This window comes from Meles meles, chromosome 20, assembly GCF_922984935.1.
Source record: "Meles meles chromosome 20, mMelMel3.1 paternal haplotype, whole genome shotgun sequence".
Lineage (NCBI taxonomy): Eukaryota > Metazoa > Chordata > Mammalia > Carnivora > Mustelidae > Meles > Meles meles.
In genome coordinates this window covers 55,609,163-55,624,965 of record NC_060085.1, presented here as the reverse complement: position 1 = coordinate 55,624,965, position 15,803 = coordinate 55,609,163, and the positions used below count along the sequence as shown (strand labels likewise).

Genomic DNA, 15,803 nt, shown 5'->3' with positions numbered 1-15,803 from the left:
AAGAAGAGCTTGAGGATGTTGGTGTGGGTAATGGAGAGTAAGTTAAAGACTCCTCTAAGTTCAAGACTCTTGGGAATAAAGTAAATTAGTGTTTTCTTTTTTTTTTTAAGATTTTTATTTATTTATTTGACAGAGAGAGATCACAAGTAGGCAGAGAGGCAGGCAGAGAGAGAGGAAGGGAAGCAGGCTCCCCGCTGAGCAGAGAGCCCGATGCGGGACTCGATCCCAGTACCCTGAGATCATGACCTGAGCCGAAGGCAGTCGCTTAACCAACTGAGCCACCCAGATGCCCCAAAAATCCCACTTTAAGTCAAGGCCCCAGATAATTCTAGTGCAATCAGCCCATGAGTTTGAGAATCACTAGATCTGGCTTTGTAAGTCACAAGTCACCCACGCTGGCAGCCTTAAGAGTTATTTTGATCTCTTTCAGTCCTCAGTCAGACAGTCCCCAAACTGGCTCCTGTTCTCCATTCCTAAGTTAGTGCCTTAGATTGGGCCTCCATCCATCATCTCATTGCCCTTTTAGATCCTTTCTGTGTGCTGCATGTAGCCTGTGGGAACTATCTAAAACAAAGCAAATGATGCCATTTCCGCTGCTTAAAAACCTTCACTGGATCCACTGTATATGAGGAGTAAAGAAAGTTCCTTAAAATGACATGCAAGGCCTTCCACGATTTAACCCATGTGGACTTCTTTATCTCATGCCATTCCCTGCCTCATACAGAACCTAGCACTTGTTTCCCACACTTTGTATTCTTCTGCAGTTTTCATATTATGGTTAATACTTTTAGTCATTTATTTAGCAAATGTATATTATCTGATATGTGCTAGGCACTGGATATTATGGTGAGCAAAACCAGATGTGATTCTTGCTCTCATGGAGTTTATAATCAGATGGGGACACATATTAAAGAATCATTCAACACAAGTCTAAATTTTCAGCTGTGACAAGTGCTACTGGAGCCTGTCATAGGGACAGTTGACCTACTTAAGAAAGGCAGGGTATGACTTTCCTGAGGAAGTGAATGAAAGAGATTGACGGGATAAACTGAGGTTTATCTGAATGAGGTACCTGAGTTGCAGATACAAAGGCCCTAAGAAGGGAGGAGTTTTGCCGCATATGAAGGATAGAATGGCAGGTGTATATACTTGGCATGTGTGCACGCATGCAAGTGCATACTGGTTAAGGCTGCAGAGGTAGATAGGTGCAGTTCATACAGAGGTTTGCAGACAACGTTAAGCAGGTTTTTTCCACTTAAGGATGAGTAGCATCAAAGAATTTTAAGCAAGGCTTGGGGGCGGGGGGAGTGTAATATGAACTTTGTGATTAGAGATGAGCACTGTGCTAACAGCATGAAGAGTGGATTGGAGTAGATTTAGACTGAATTCAGGTAGATGAGCCAGAAGGCTATTATAGCAGTCCAGGTGAGAGAGAACAGTAATTTAAATCAAGAGATTGATGGTAGAAGTGAAGACAAGAGATATGTGAGGACAGGGTATCTTATATTCCCTGTGACTAAGGCTTCTGCCCTTGGTTTATATGTTCAGTGAATTAGTGAATAGTACATAGACATAGGGAACAAGAAAGGAGATCTAATTAGTGAGTTTGAGAATGTACATGGCTAAATCTTTGAAATGGAGTAAGCTTTCATTCATTCATTCATCAATATTTATTCAATATTACTATGTATTAGGCAATGTTCGAGGTAGTTTGGGTACCTCAGAAAACAAAACAGGCAGAGATTTCTGCCCTTACAGAGTTTTCTTTGTATTGAAGGAGATAGCATACATAAATATAATAAATGAATTTTATGTTGTAAGATGATTAAGTATTATGGAAAAAAAATAAAATGAGAGAACAGAGATCCAGAGTGTGTATGGAGGGGAGGTGAGTTGCAGTTTTGAAGCAGAACGATAAGGGTAGGCCTCAAGAAGGTGATATTTGAGTGAAGACTTCAGAAGATGAAAGAGTTAGTCATGTGGTGTGGGATCTGGGGGATAAGTATTCAAGGGAAATGAAGTAACCCGAGGGTGGGAGCCTGTCTGAATGTCAAAGGAATGGCAAGGAAGCCAGTGTGAAAAAGCTGAGTGAGCAGGGGACCATAGTAAGAGATAGATCAGAGAGGTCACAGGTGGCCAGATCAGGTAGAGCTTCATAAACATTGTAAGGACTAAATGAGATGCAGAGCCATTGGGTGTTTTGAGCATAAGAGTGGTATAATAATGTGACTTTTTTTTTTTTTCTTTTTAAGACTTTTTATTTATTTGGCAGAGAGACAGCCAGAGGGGGAACACAAATGGGGAGTCGGAGAGGGAGAAGCAGGCTTCTTACTGAGCAGGGAGCCTGACACATGGCTCCATCCCAGGACCCTGGGATCATGAGCTGAGCCAAAGGCAGATGCTTAAACTCCTGAGCCACCCAGGTGCTTCCATCTGACTTACTTTTTTAAAGAATCACTCTGACTGCCATGTGAGTAGACTGCAGGGAGTCTAGAAGGAGAATGGGTAGGAGTCTCTTGTAGAATCTAGGCCAGAAATGATGACAGCTGAAACCAGGGTCTTAGCAGCCTTGAACAGAGCTGTCAGATCAAAGCAAGAGAGTAACAGTGATCCATTTGAAGGTCCTGAATAGGATTTCCCCAGAAGGCAAGTGGAGTTGATTAGCAGGAGAGGGGTTCTCTATGAAGAAAGGATTAATGAGGGGCGCCTGGGTAGCTCAGTGGGTTAAAGCCTCTGCCTTCCGCTTGGGTCATGATCCCAGGGTCCTGGGATCAAGCCCCACATCAGGCTCTCTACTCAGCAGGGAGCCTGCTTCCCCCCCCTCCTCTCTCTCTCTGCCTGCCTCTCTGCCTACTTGTGATCTCTGTCTGTCAAATAAATAAATCTTAAAAAAAAAGGATTAACGAGCCTTGATGTAAATTTTATGCAAGAACATAAAATATCTTATTAAAAACCATTAAGTTATTGCAATAGATGAAAGACCCAATGAAAGAATAAAAGCTTAAAGGATGCCTGGGTGGCTCGGTTGGTTAACTGTCTGTCTTTGGCTCAGGTCATGATCCCAGGGTGCTGGGATTGAGTCCCACATCAGGCTCCTTGTTCAGTGGAGAGCCTGTTTTTCCCTCTGCCTGCAGCTCTCCCTGCTTGTACTCTCTCTCTGTCTGACAAATAAATAAATAAAATATTAAAAAAAAATAAAAGCTTAAGCTGGCTATGTAATGTTTGTTTTCATGCCTACAGGTTAGAGATAGGCCATGTTTTGAAGCAATGGTAACATTCATAGTGGTCCTGAAGTCAGTATACATTTTATGGTATAAATTGAGATTTTTTTTTTTTTTTTTTATTCATTTGACACAAAGAGAGAGATCACAAGTAGGTAGAGAGGCAGGCAGAGAGAGGAGGAAGCGGGCTCCCTGCGGAGCAGAGAGCCTGATTCGGGGCTCGATCCCAGAACCCCGGGATCATGACCGGAGCTGAAGGCAGAGGCTTCAACCCACTGAGCCACCCAGGTGCCCCTAAATTGAGATTATTTGAGTAAGTGCTTTGACATTTCAATGTAGTATATAGGTATGTCTCAGTATTAGGATGCTGTTAATGTTTAACAGTAAAGTAACATCAAGGGAAGAAATGGATGGTAGAATTATAGTTTAGTTTGGTTCCTTCAAGTTTTTTACATATAATCATTGTTTTGTGGTTAGTCAGACTTTGAAACACTCAGATTACTTATAAGATTATTAAGTCAGATTTGAGGATCCTTAATCCTCAAATTGAAGAGTAGAAAATAATTATCACCTTAAATTTTGCTTGATTATACTAGAAAACAATTTAAGAAGAAAAAGGCTTCTGTCCTGGATTTGGCATTTACTAGCTGAGTGATTTTAAGCAAGCTTATTACTTAACTATCTGAATTTTAGTGCTCTTGCCAACTTTGTTCTTTGAATCCATGGTGTAGGATATGAAAAACTAACTATACAGATGAAAATGCAAACTGGGTGAGTGCACCGAAAGCTTCCATGGTGATGTCTCTGTTTAAGTGCTCTTCTTTTATATCTGTTATTAAAACACTGTGGGATTTTGTTTTTTGGTTTTTTGCTATTGTTTGTTTTTCATACATTTGCTCAGTAAATATTTATGAGTATTTGACCCAACATTGTTTTTGGTCAGTGCTTTACGAACTTTTTCTGTAAATAGCGGTAATAAGTATTTTTGACCATCTGGTCTCTGTTGCAACTGTTCAGCTCTGCATTGTAGCATGAAAGCAGCCACCCACAATGTGTAAATGGATACCTGGGTTTGGCTGTGGTGCACATTGTCTGGGCCATGGCCCATAGTTTGTCCACCCTGGTCTTAGGTACTAAGAATATATGAGTGAATAAAACAAATAAAGAATATTTGTGGGGCGCCTAGGTGGCTCAGTGGGTTAAATCCTCTGCCTTCTGCTCAGGTCATGGTCTTAGGGTCCTGGGATAGAGACTCTCTGCTCAGCAGGGAGCCTGCTTTCCCTTCTCTCTCTCTGCCTGCCTCTCTGCCTACTTGTGATCTCTGTCTGTCAAATAAATAAATAAAATCTTAAAAAAAAAAAAGAATATTTGTCTTCGTGGAGCTTACTGTTTAGTAAGAGGTAAATAAAAATGTAAATAAAATAGTTATCCCCTACTTTTCAAAAGTTCACATTAAGCTTTTGCTTTTATGAAAGACCCATGTTAATGCTTGTTTGGCTAATGGGAAAAAAATCTGAAGAGGAATTTTGGTTTTACAGACAAAGGTGAAAAGTGACAGTAGCATTCAGTGTTTATTTTGCCACGAGCAGTTACAGAGGGCACATCCCTAGCAGTAATGGTGGCACTGCCAAACTCCTTTCCTTGTAACTACACTCAGCATCTCAGCATTAACCTCTCATAGCTTTGAACTGTGTCTGTGAGCATCTGTGTGTTATCTCAATTTATTTTGTGCATCTATTACTAAGATGTGTCCTAGGGTATCAGAAAAGCCTAAGGTTACTTTTTGAGTCTGGCGATGATCAGAAATTTTTCCACATGAATTAATGGTAATTGTTTCTTTGCTTTACATCATTTCAGCTTATAGAAATTTTCATATGAATGCTGTATTTTGGATAGTGTGAGAAATCTTTATACAATATGATAGTTGTGATGGAGATGAATTCGAGAGCAGGAAATTTTAAGCAGTTCCTTGATAATGGGGGCAAATATCTGAAGGATGGGAGGAAACCAAAGAGAGATCTAGGGGGAAAAGCAGGCCAGGCAGAGGGAAGAGCAAAGGGAAAAATTCTAAAAGCTGCTCTATAAAGAAATTTTACTGAAATTGGTTTTTCTTGGCATTGCTAAGGGGAAAGGATGGTAATACACATCAAGGCCATCAGTCATAACCTCTTGTCTATGCATGCCAGATAGGTGAGGAACAATACTTGGAACGGGTCTTACTAAGGATTTGATTTATGTATATTAAATTTATGTTGTATGGTTTAAATGTTAATGCTTTTCACATTTTGAAAAATTCAACTGGGTAAGATTTAAAGATCTCACTGGCTTTATTCAAAAATTCACAACTTAGGCATCATCCATTATAGCAAATTTAGGAGCTCTGAAGAGCTATACAAAGTTTTATAGACAGAAAGGACCAGATATAAAAAAGTTTCACTAGGCAAAAATTGGATTGATATTATGGTGTTACTTTCCCTGAAGGGAAATCTCAGAAGTTATTAGGCAGATTACCTAACGAATACTGATCAGGTAATTCCTGATTTGTTGGTTTAAGAGCACCTTTCTGGGAGAGGTGACTATAATTAGATTCTCAGGTTGATAACATGGGGTTTAATGTACATGACTCCATTTTGAGCCAGTTGTCTTGTTTTTAACAAACTTAGATCCCTTATATGTGGTTTTTAATTTTTATTTTTTTATTTTTTTAAAGATTTTATTTATTTATTTGACAGACAGAGATCACAGGTAGGCAGAGAGGCAGCCAGAGAGAGAGGAAGGGAAGCAGGCTCTCTGCTCAGCAGGGATGATGCAGGGCTCGATCCCAGGACCCTGGGATCATGACCTGAGCCGAAGGCAGAGGCTTTAACCCACTGAGCCACCCAGGCGCCCCCTTTATATGTGGTTTTTAGAATAGTCATGTCAGTTGCCTGTTCTCAGGTATAGTTTCAGGTACTCAAGTACCGTTTCTCCCAAAGTATATTTGTCCACTTTTTCACATTCTATTTATGTACACACTTGAATATACATAAATGCTTATACTATTCAGGCACATTTCTAAATATGGAACTTGAAGTTGTCTTTTTCATTAAGTGGGACATTTTCTTTATACTGAAGATTTTTTTATTCCACCAATAACTATTTCTTAAGTACTCCTGAGTTGGAGATTAGCATTTTGAGAGATATGAGAGCTATGTACAAATTGTGTTACAGCCTTATTCTCAAATTGCTTACAGTCTTAGGGGGTGGCAAGCTTTATGATTTACGTAAGTGGCAACTGAAGAAGCAGTGTGATGTGGTGTAATCAAGCCCAGAAGTCGGGGGCCTTCAGTTATAGATTCTGAGAATGACTTGTTTCTGTTATTAAATACCAGTGTGACCTTAAACAAATTAAATTCCATAGGTTTCATTTCCTTCATTTTTCAGATGAGGTCATTGTACTAAATAAGAAGTCACTTGTAATTTGAAAAGCCCCAAATTAAACTTGTACTTCACAGTCTTTTTCATGGCACACATAGAAAATGAAAATATTGGGGCACCTGGGTGGCTCAGTGGGTTAAAGCCTTTGCCTTTGGCTCAGGTCATGATCTCAGGGTCCGGGGATCGAGCCCCGCATCAGGCTTTCTGCTCAGCAGGGAGCCTGCTTCCTCCCTCGCTCTCTGCCTGCCTCTCCACCTGCTTGTGATCTCTCTCTGTGTCAAATAAATAAAATTTTTTTTTAAAAAGAAAAAAAAAAGAAAATTAAAATATCTGTCCAGCACAGCAAGGTAAAGTGATGACATGTTCATAGCTAGGCTAGGCTCTGCTTGGCCACCTGAAGGGCTGAGGTAGTATCTACCACATAATTATAACCCATCCTTGTGGTTAAAAGCTTTAATAGAGAGGTCAATATAAAATCTTATGTTACTGAATTAAGGGCCATAGAAGTTTAGAGACAGGGGGAGCTAAGTACAGGTTTGTGTTACTGATAGGGATTTTATAGAGCATGTGCTCCTTGGAGGTTGTCTTAGGAATATGAGGCACAGTAAGACGAGATCTTCTCCATCTTAAGACAACGTAATGCATGTAAATTTCAAGTTTCAAAATAACTGAGATGTACTTGTTTGTTTGGTTATGAGAAAGAGAGAGATCGCGCATAGGAGGTGAGGGGGAGCGAGAGAATCCCAAGCAGTCTCCATGCCCAGAGCAGAGCTCAACATGGGGCTTGATCTCACAACCCTGAGATCATGACCCGAGTCGAAACCAAGAGTCAGATGTTTAACTATCTGAGCCGCCCAGGTGCCCTGAGATATACTTTAGAGTTTTCTTCTTCTTGGAGAAAACAAAACAAAACCCCCAATTGTGAGTCTCTGGAGGGATAGGACCATGTATTCGTTATCTTTATTTCCTACCTAGCACCCTAAGCCCAGCTAACCATTATGATGTCTAGTAAAGCATTTAGAGGAAGTATTAAGAGAAGATTGGAAGAGTGTATAACTATATATAGCCAATTTTTTAAAATTTCTCTTTACGGGAGAGGAGTTTGATTTAGGATTATAACTGTGAAACTAATTTGGATGATGTGATTGAAAATAAGGAGCCCTCCGTATGGATTTTTGAAAGGTGGTTGTATATTAAATATGTATATATTTGTTAAATTTTTATTGTTTTATTTTTTAAAAATTTATTTGACAGAGAGCGTACAAGCAGGTGAAGTGGTAGGCGGAGGGAGACCTCTGTGAAATGTATTTTTGAAAATAGTTATGTTCGAGATGGAATGAAACAGGAAAAAAAAAAAAACAAGGTATCAGGGAACTCAGCTGAGAAGTTATTATCGTGTAGTGTAAGCATTTACCAGCTTCTGAAACAGCATTTAATTGTTTATTTCTGTGGGAAAAGTCCTTTTGAATGTCATTGTTAAAAATGGTTTATAGAAGAGACTCTTAATCTCACAAAACAAACTGGGGGTTGCTGGGGGGAGGGCAGTCGGGAGAGGGTGGTAGGGTTATGGACATTGGGGAGGGTATGTGCTATGGTGAGTGCTGTGAAGTGTGTAAACCTGGCGATTCACAGACCTGTACCCCTGGGGCTAATAATACTTTATATGTTTATAAAAAATATAAAAAATTAATAATAAAAAGAATGGTTTATAGATTCCCAGACCGGCCACCAAATTCCATTCCTCCAAAATCTAGGTGAAATATTATACACTATTTCACAATTACTGTGGTAACTAAACAGTGAAAAAATACTAATTAATGTTGTTTAAATACTCCTTTTTTTATAAAACAGTAACAATACATGAAATTTTTTTTGCCATGAATTTTGAGAAAGAATAAGCTTAATAAAAGGGAAATGTGAAGGTAATGCAAACTTTGGAAGCTAATGAAGGGAAAGTTCAAAGTTAGTCATCCTAGTTCTCTGTTAAGGTTACTATCACTTCAGAGCTCACTATATCATATTCCTGTTAATAGGTGAATTTAGAAAAAAAGAGTATGTTTTACTAGGTTGCAGTTAGGGAAGTTTTGTGGGTTACTTACAGTATGGACAGAGAGAAGGAGAATTTTTTTGTAATATTGCCTGGAAGGGGTTGGGACAGGCAGGTAGGGTGGAAAGGGAAGGTAGAATTACTCTTCTGGTAATCCTCTCTGTTTGGTGTCTGAGAGCCCAAATGTTGGGATGATTTCACACTGAAAAGACTGAACCAACCTGACAGAATCATGATTTCCAGGTCTGCATATGGATTTTCCATGAAACAGAAATGGACAGCTCTGGGCAGAGGACGAGGGAAAGGCACTGCCTGTCACCTTTCCCCATATTGGAGGTCCCATGTAGCACTGTCCCAGCTGCTTTTTCTGCTTCCAGGCTGGCACGTCAGGAGCAGACGCAGCTTCAGGCTGCTTTCCTGGGCCCATATCTCCACAAGGTGGAATCGGGGCTGGGAATGCCCACAAGGACTTCTCACCAAGGCCAACACTGGCTGAGACACAGAGAGCTCAGTGCCTGCTGCTTTCTGGAGTCCTTTTTTTTTTTTTTTTTTTTTTAAAGATTTTATTTATTTATTTATTTGACACAGAGAGAGAGAGAGGGAGAGAGAGAGAGAGATCACACGTAGATGGGCAAAGAGAGAGGCGGAAGCAGGCTCCCCGCAGAGCAGAAAGCCTGATGTGGGACTCGATCCCAGGACCCTGAGATTGTGACCTGAGCCGAAGGCAGAGGCTTAACCCACTGAATCACCCAGGCGCCCCTCTGGAGTCCATCTTTGGTTTAGCTCTTGAAAACCCTTATTCTTTCTCATTCTCAATCTCATTCTTAAAATTATTAAGATAACATGTAGATTTAGAATTTGCAGTTTACCCAGGGTTTATAAATAAGGGATTCTGCCTCCTTGGTAAGTCACAGCAGGATAGCATCCAGGTCTGTTCACATGAAAGCGAGTTTTTTGTTGTTGTTGTTTTTTAAGTATACTCCACGTGGGTTGAATTCACAGCCCTGAGGTCAAGACCTGAGCTGAGATCAAGATTGGGATACCTAAGTAACGGAGCCACCCAGGCACTCCCTAAAGGGAGATCTCTAAGATTGAATTAGCTGAGCTATGAGCACAACCTGACACTCAGGAGTACTGTTCTCCCAGTGCAGAAGAAATGAGGTGGTGGGAGAGGTAGTTCCTATGGCTAACCACAAGGTGGTGCCCCTAGGCCAGGATCAGGAGGTAGAAGTGTCTGTTGTGACTGTCCTGTGGACAAGACATTAATAAATAAAGGATTATGACTTGAGAAGTAACTAGCACAGGATATCATTAGGATATGAACTGGATTAAGTACGATGACTATGATATAGTCATAGTGGGTGCCATTTGTAAATATCAAACTGAAATGATAACTATGGAATGAATAGATAATAGAAGACTTAGGTAAGACTCAATGACTGTTAGAATTTTAAAAACTTAAAGGTAAAAAAATTTAAGACCTAAAGATTTGTTTGGGAGAAGTAGTAAGATAATGTCCATTTTTCCACAAAATAGCTGAAAAATTAAAATTTTTGAGGAGCACCACTAGAGATCTCTGTTTTCTGTGTATTTAGGGTCAGGTAGGTGACACTGTCAAGGGAATATTTTTTTCTTGTCAAGGAAATAATATGAACTTGGAAAAGTAGGAATAAGCCAGATATGGAGATATATTTTGGCTTTTTAGTTGTTTTCTGTTAAAGGTACCTCATAGAGCAAAACCTGGTTGCCAAAATAAGTAACCTTTAGGTTTATTGACCCTAGTTCAGAGGTCCAGAATGTGTATGTTTCTTTTAATATAGTTATTTATGTGGTGATCCAAGAGATATTTTGATTATGCTTAATGATCTTATATTGACATTTAATGTTGTTGTCATAAGGGTGAAATTGAAGGTGTATCTAGGGTGTTCTTGAACTTGGTAAATATGTTTTGCAAAGTTATCTTAAGGATGCTTCTAAGGTTTTTTTCTGTTTTTTTTTTCTTTTTGGTTATATTTTTTAAAATATGAGTTATATTCCTCTGTTTAGAACAGCAGCTTTTGTGATGAAGGCTCAACATAAAACAATGTTGAGTTCACTCTTCAAGTTAGATCTAACCTCCTTTTCCTTTTACATTGTTAAACAGGTATAGACTTCAGAGTAATTAGATCTCTAAAGGAGCATAATATGTGACCTCACGTCTGCTTTTCCCTTTTATTGACAAGGGGTTTGTGTACTTTATCTGTAGCCTTGAATCTTAGTTGTAGGGGGAGTTTTGGCATCCAGAGTCCCATTACTCTTTTGTTTATCCATAACACTATTAAATTGTCTTCCCTTATGGCCATTAGTTTCCAAAGACTCATAGGTAGATAAATAGATAATCTACACAGAAGGACAGACCAGGATCATGTATTATATAAGGTAATCACTAGAACAGATTGATTTTTTTTTTTTTTTCAGAGATCATAGTACAACATTTTATCTCAAGAAAGATAGGCAACTTTGGCAGGTTAGCACAATGTTGGGCTTAGTAAGTAGTTGTTAAAAATTGACTTATTTTGATACTACATCATGACCTGTGATCTTGTCAGTCAATAAAAGCAGACTAGATTTCACTTTGGTCCTTTCATACTTTAGGGTCACAGTATATATTCACATTAATTTGTGTCTCTTATTTTATATATAGATGGACTTTGAAAATACCCTTTTCCTAAATAGAATCATTTTAGATATATAACAGATGTTTGATTTTAAAAATTAATCTTGGGGCACCTGGGTGGCTCAGTTGGTTAAGCATCTGATTCTTGATTTTGGCTCAAGTTGTGATCTTAGGGTTATGAGATTGGGCCTTGCATTGGGCTCCACACTGGGTGTGGAGTCTGCTTAAGATTCTCTCTCTCGGGCGCCTGGGTGGCTCAGTGGGTTAAGCTGCTGCCTTCGGCTCAGGTCATGATCTCAGGGTCCTGGGATCGAGTCCCGCATCGGGCTCTCTGCTCAGCAGGGAGCCTGCTTCCCTCTCTCTGCCTGCCTCTCTATCTACTTGTGATCTCTGTCTGTCAAATAAATAAATAAAATCTTTAAAAAAAAAAAAAAAGATTCTCTCTCTCTCCCTCTGCCTCTCCTTCAAAAGAAAAATTTATCTTATGACAAGTCTCTTTGTAAAAAGAGTTAGCAAGGATTTATTGGTTTATATAGTATAAGAATATTCACACTTCCAGGCAAAGATCAAGTCAAATATTTATCAAGAACTGAAAAACACATCGTAACATCCAACTGGGATGAGGAGCTCTGACTCAGATTTCAAAGTTGTAATAATGAGGAAGTGAAGAATTTAGAAACTTTGGGTTACAAAATGAGTCCCTTGCAACACAAATGGTTTTCAGCCAGTAGTCCTGGCTGTTGCCAAGTGATTAGCAAAGACTCAGACTACTAAGCTTTAGGGAGAGTCTTAACCAAACTCCTCATTTTACAGGCCCAAGGGTGTTAAAACCTGTTTGAGGTTATATAGCAGGTTATGAATGATACCAGTTCCAGATCCCTGGGTCCCTTCTAATTCTGTGTTTATTAGCATTCTTGCCTTTTTATCTTTTTGATCATGTCAGAGAATTGAAGAATACCAGTTCTGTCAAGCAGGAGACAAGAAAAGGAGAAAATAAAGTTGTTTGTTGTTGTTTTTTTTCCTTTTTCAGCTAGTAGTAACTGGATCAGCTTGTTTGAATGAGGGCAGAAATCTAAGTATAGTGACAAAGACTGATTTCATTCTATCTGTTTGGTTTCTTATGCTATTACTTTTAAATAATTCTTGTCTTCTTTTTCAGATGAGTAATAATGGAAATAAAGTACTGTCATGATTCCTTAGAGTTATTTTAATATTGTTCATCGTTAAAATATGAGCAGTGACTTTCTGGATTCTCACACACCTAAACTAAATAATAAGAAAATGGAGTAATTATTTACAGGGCCTAAGATAAGGCTTCTTCTTCTTTTTTTTTTTTTTTAGATTTTATTTATTTATTTGAGAGAGAGAGAGCATGAGAGGGGAGAAAGTCAGAGGGAGAGGCAGACTCTCCAAGGAGCAGGGAGCCTGATGTGGGACTCGATCCCAGGACTCTGGAATCATGACCTGAGCTGAAGGCAGTCGCTTAACCAACTGAGCCACCCAGGCGCCCAAGGCTTCTTCTGTTTACTGAGATAACGAGTTAAATATACAGTCTCTGTGAAGCTCTTTCTGCATTGAGAAATTGAGGGTGGGGTGGAAGAGAGCTCATTATAGTCTCACACTAACCACAAAATAATGTTGGAGAATTACAGTTAAGTAAGGGGGATGAAGGTGAGAACCATCCCTCTTATCATCTTTCTCACTGCCCTAAGATATCAAGAAACCTGCCCTGAGAATATTGAATTTTAGCAACTCATTCAATAATTGAGACTCTTTTCCATGTAGTTGGTAGTGATCTTTGCAGGGATTTTTTTTTTTTTTTTTTTTTTGTGGACGTGAATTTGTTTTAATGTATTATGTGGGATCCTACTCAGCTTATTGAGTATCTAATGTATGCAAGATCTTGTGTATGTATATGATGTAATTTACATTGCATGTCAGCTTTTTGAGGTAGTTCTGATCTCCCTTTTTAAAAAATTTTTATTTTTTTACAAATGAAGTAAGTAGGGCTTGGGGAAAATTTTAAACTTGCTTAAGACTAGAGAGCTAGTACATGGCTAAGTCTAATTTTTTGTGCTCATTCTATAGCACAGATGCCTCAGTATTGTACATTTTTATCATGTACTTAGTGTGAGAGGTGTGTGTAATAGAAAGGGAGAAGGTATAGAAGATCTTAGAAAGATCTAGACTGCCAAAAAGTCAGTAACCTGTCAACTGGATGCCTGCATCTAAGGAAACTAATTTTCCTGAAACACCTAAAGAAAAAAAATTAAACAATTTGTCTTAACAATTAAAGTAAGATTTGAAGTCCAATAATTAGCTCTTTTAGTAGAAATGAATAAAGTAGAGATTTAGATAAAGGAGTAGAAGTTTTCCATTGCTTTCCACATCCACTGTCAAAATACTACAGTTAAGTTTCAGTAAGTCCAGAAGCCACCAGTCTTAACCTCAGAACAGGGCTTTAAAGTAGGAAGTACAAGGTTATTTATCTTCCCTTCAGGTAATCTGACTGGTAGGTAACCCAGTGGTAGCAATGATTCTTATTTTTTTAATTTATTATGACGATTATTATTTAAGAACCCCAGTACAGGGCTCAAACTCACAACCCTGAGATCAAGACGTGAACTGAGGTCAAGAGTTGGACGCTTAACCAACTGAGCCACCTGGGTACCTTAGCAATGGTTCTTTTTAATTCTCTGCTTTTAGGGTTTTCCCCCTGCCAAGTTGCTACAGCTGTCTGACAGGTAAGACAAGAATTCTGGTGCATTATCCTAAAGGAAGTTCCACTTACCTTTTTGACCTTTCATTAACACAATGTTTTAGGTTGGAAGGGACTTCTACAGTCATTTTATTCAGCTCTCTGTAACATTCTCCCCAAGTGGTTATCTTCCCTTTCAGAATCTCCCAAAGAAGCCCATTCTACTATGGATTCCTGTTAGACAAATCTAATATATTAAACTGAAATCTATATTAAATTGTATTTTTCCAGTTAGTATATATTGCCTCTGCAGAGGGGGATTTCTTCCCCTTCTCTGCTCTCCCCTCCCGCCTCCTCCCCTTCTTTCTTAAAGATTTTGTTTATTTGACAGAGAGAGCGAGCAAGAGAGACACAGAGAGCAAGCATAAGCAGGGGGAAGGGCAGGCAGGGGAGAAACAGGCTCCCCGCTGAGCAAGGAACCTGATGTGGGGCTCAATTCCAGGATTCTGGGATCATGACCTAAGCTGCAGGCAACTGCTTAACCCACTGAGCCACCTAGGTGCCCCAGGGTTTCTTTCAGAAAGTGTTTCTGAAGAATCCCTTTTCTAGGTAAATAATCCCTAATCCTTGGGGCTTCCTCCCTCCTCCTTTCCCCTCCCTTGCCCTGCCCTGTCTTCCTCTCTTCTGCCCTCCCCTCTCCTCCCCTCCCCAATCTCCCTTTCTCTTCCCTCCCTTCCCTCCCTACCTACCTACCTGTCTTCCTTGATTTTATTTATTTATTTCACAGAGAGAGAGAATACACACACCAGCAGGGGGAGCAGCAGGCAGAGAGGGAGAGGGAGAAGCAGGGAACTCAATGCAGGGCTCTATCCCAGGACCCTGAGATCATGACCTGAGCTGAAGGCAGATGCGTAACTGACTGAGCCACCTAGGTGCCCTGGATATTCTTTTCTGTTTTTTAATTCAGCAAATATTTAGTGTTCCGGCATTCTAAGTGCTAGAATGCAATAACGAATCCTTAGTATAAATGCTGTACTGTGAAATACTATTATCTCTATTTTATAAGTGAGGAAAACAGAAGATTGAGGTTGAAATGACTAACCAAATTCACACAATTGGTTAGAAGTTTACTGGATATCAGAACCATGCCTTTCTAGCTCCAGAAGTTATGCTTTTGACCACTACTGTTGTTGTGGGTTTTGCTAAGAAAAACCTCATAGCCATCCATAATAGTCTAGAATAGATAGGTCAGGGAGAAAGTTGGCCTAAAGAATGACTTAAAAATACTTTCTAGCTATGCGAGTCAGAGGATTCTTGGGATACTGAATGAACTGGGAGCCTCCTGGGCTCCACTGGAAAACTACACAGTAGGTAGATTCTTGACAGTCATAGATCTAAATTTGTGGTTTCAGCAATTCACTAAGAACTCCAGAAGTCCATGACAAATATGGAATGCTTCAGAAATTTGAATATCATCCTTGTGCTTGGGCCATGTTAATCAATTGTATTGTTCCATTTTTGTATATATATTGCTGAAGCAAGCACTGGGACATTCTTCCATATCATGGTTTTGAATACTTAGTCATACTGGTCTATCAACTCTTGATTATTCTAGTTCTTTAGTAATCCTCTTAAATTACAGTCTCTAGAACAACATAATGCCCAGAAATGGATATGGCAGGAACTAGAACTGAGCTGTTTATTACTTTCCTAATTCTAAGGTACTGTTTGGTTCTTCTAATGTACACAGCTCCATTTTAAAAT

The 15,803-nt window shown here is 39.3% G+C and overlaps 1 protein-coding gene and 1 pseudogene across 3 annotated transcripts in view; one reads left to right on the top strand and one right to left on the bottom strand.

Moving 5' to 3' along the window:
- The window catches only part of TMCC1 (transmembrane and coiled-coil domain family 1), a 258,137-nt gene that overhangs the window by 85,203 nt on the left and 157,131 nt on the right, over positions 1-15,803 (top strand). The window lies entirely within an intron of this gene.
- Positions 15,481-15,581, bottom strand: LOC123933291 (annotated as a pseudogene).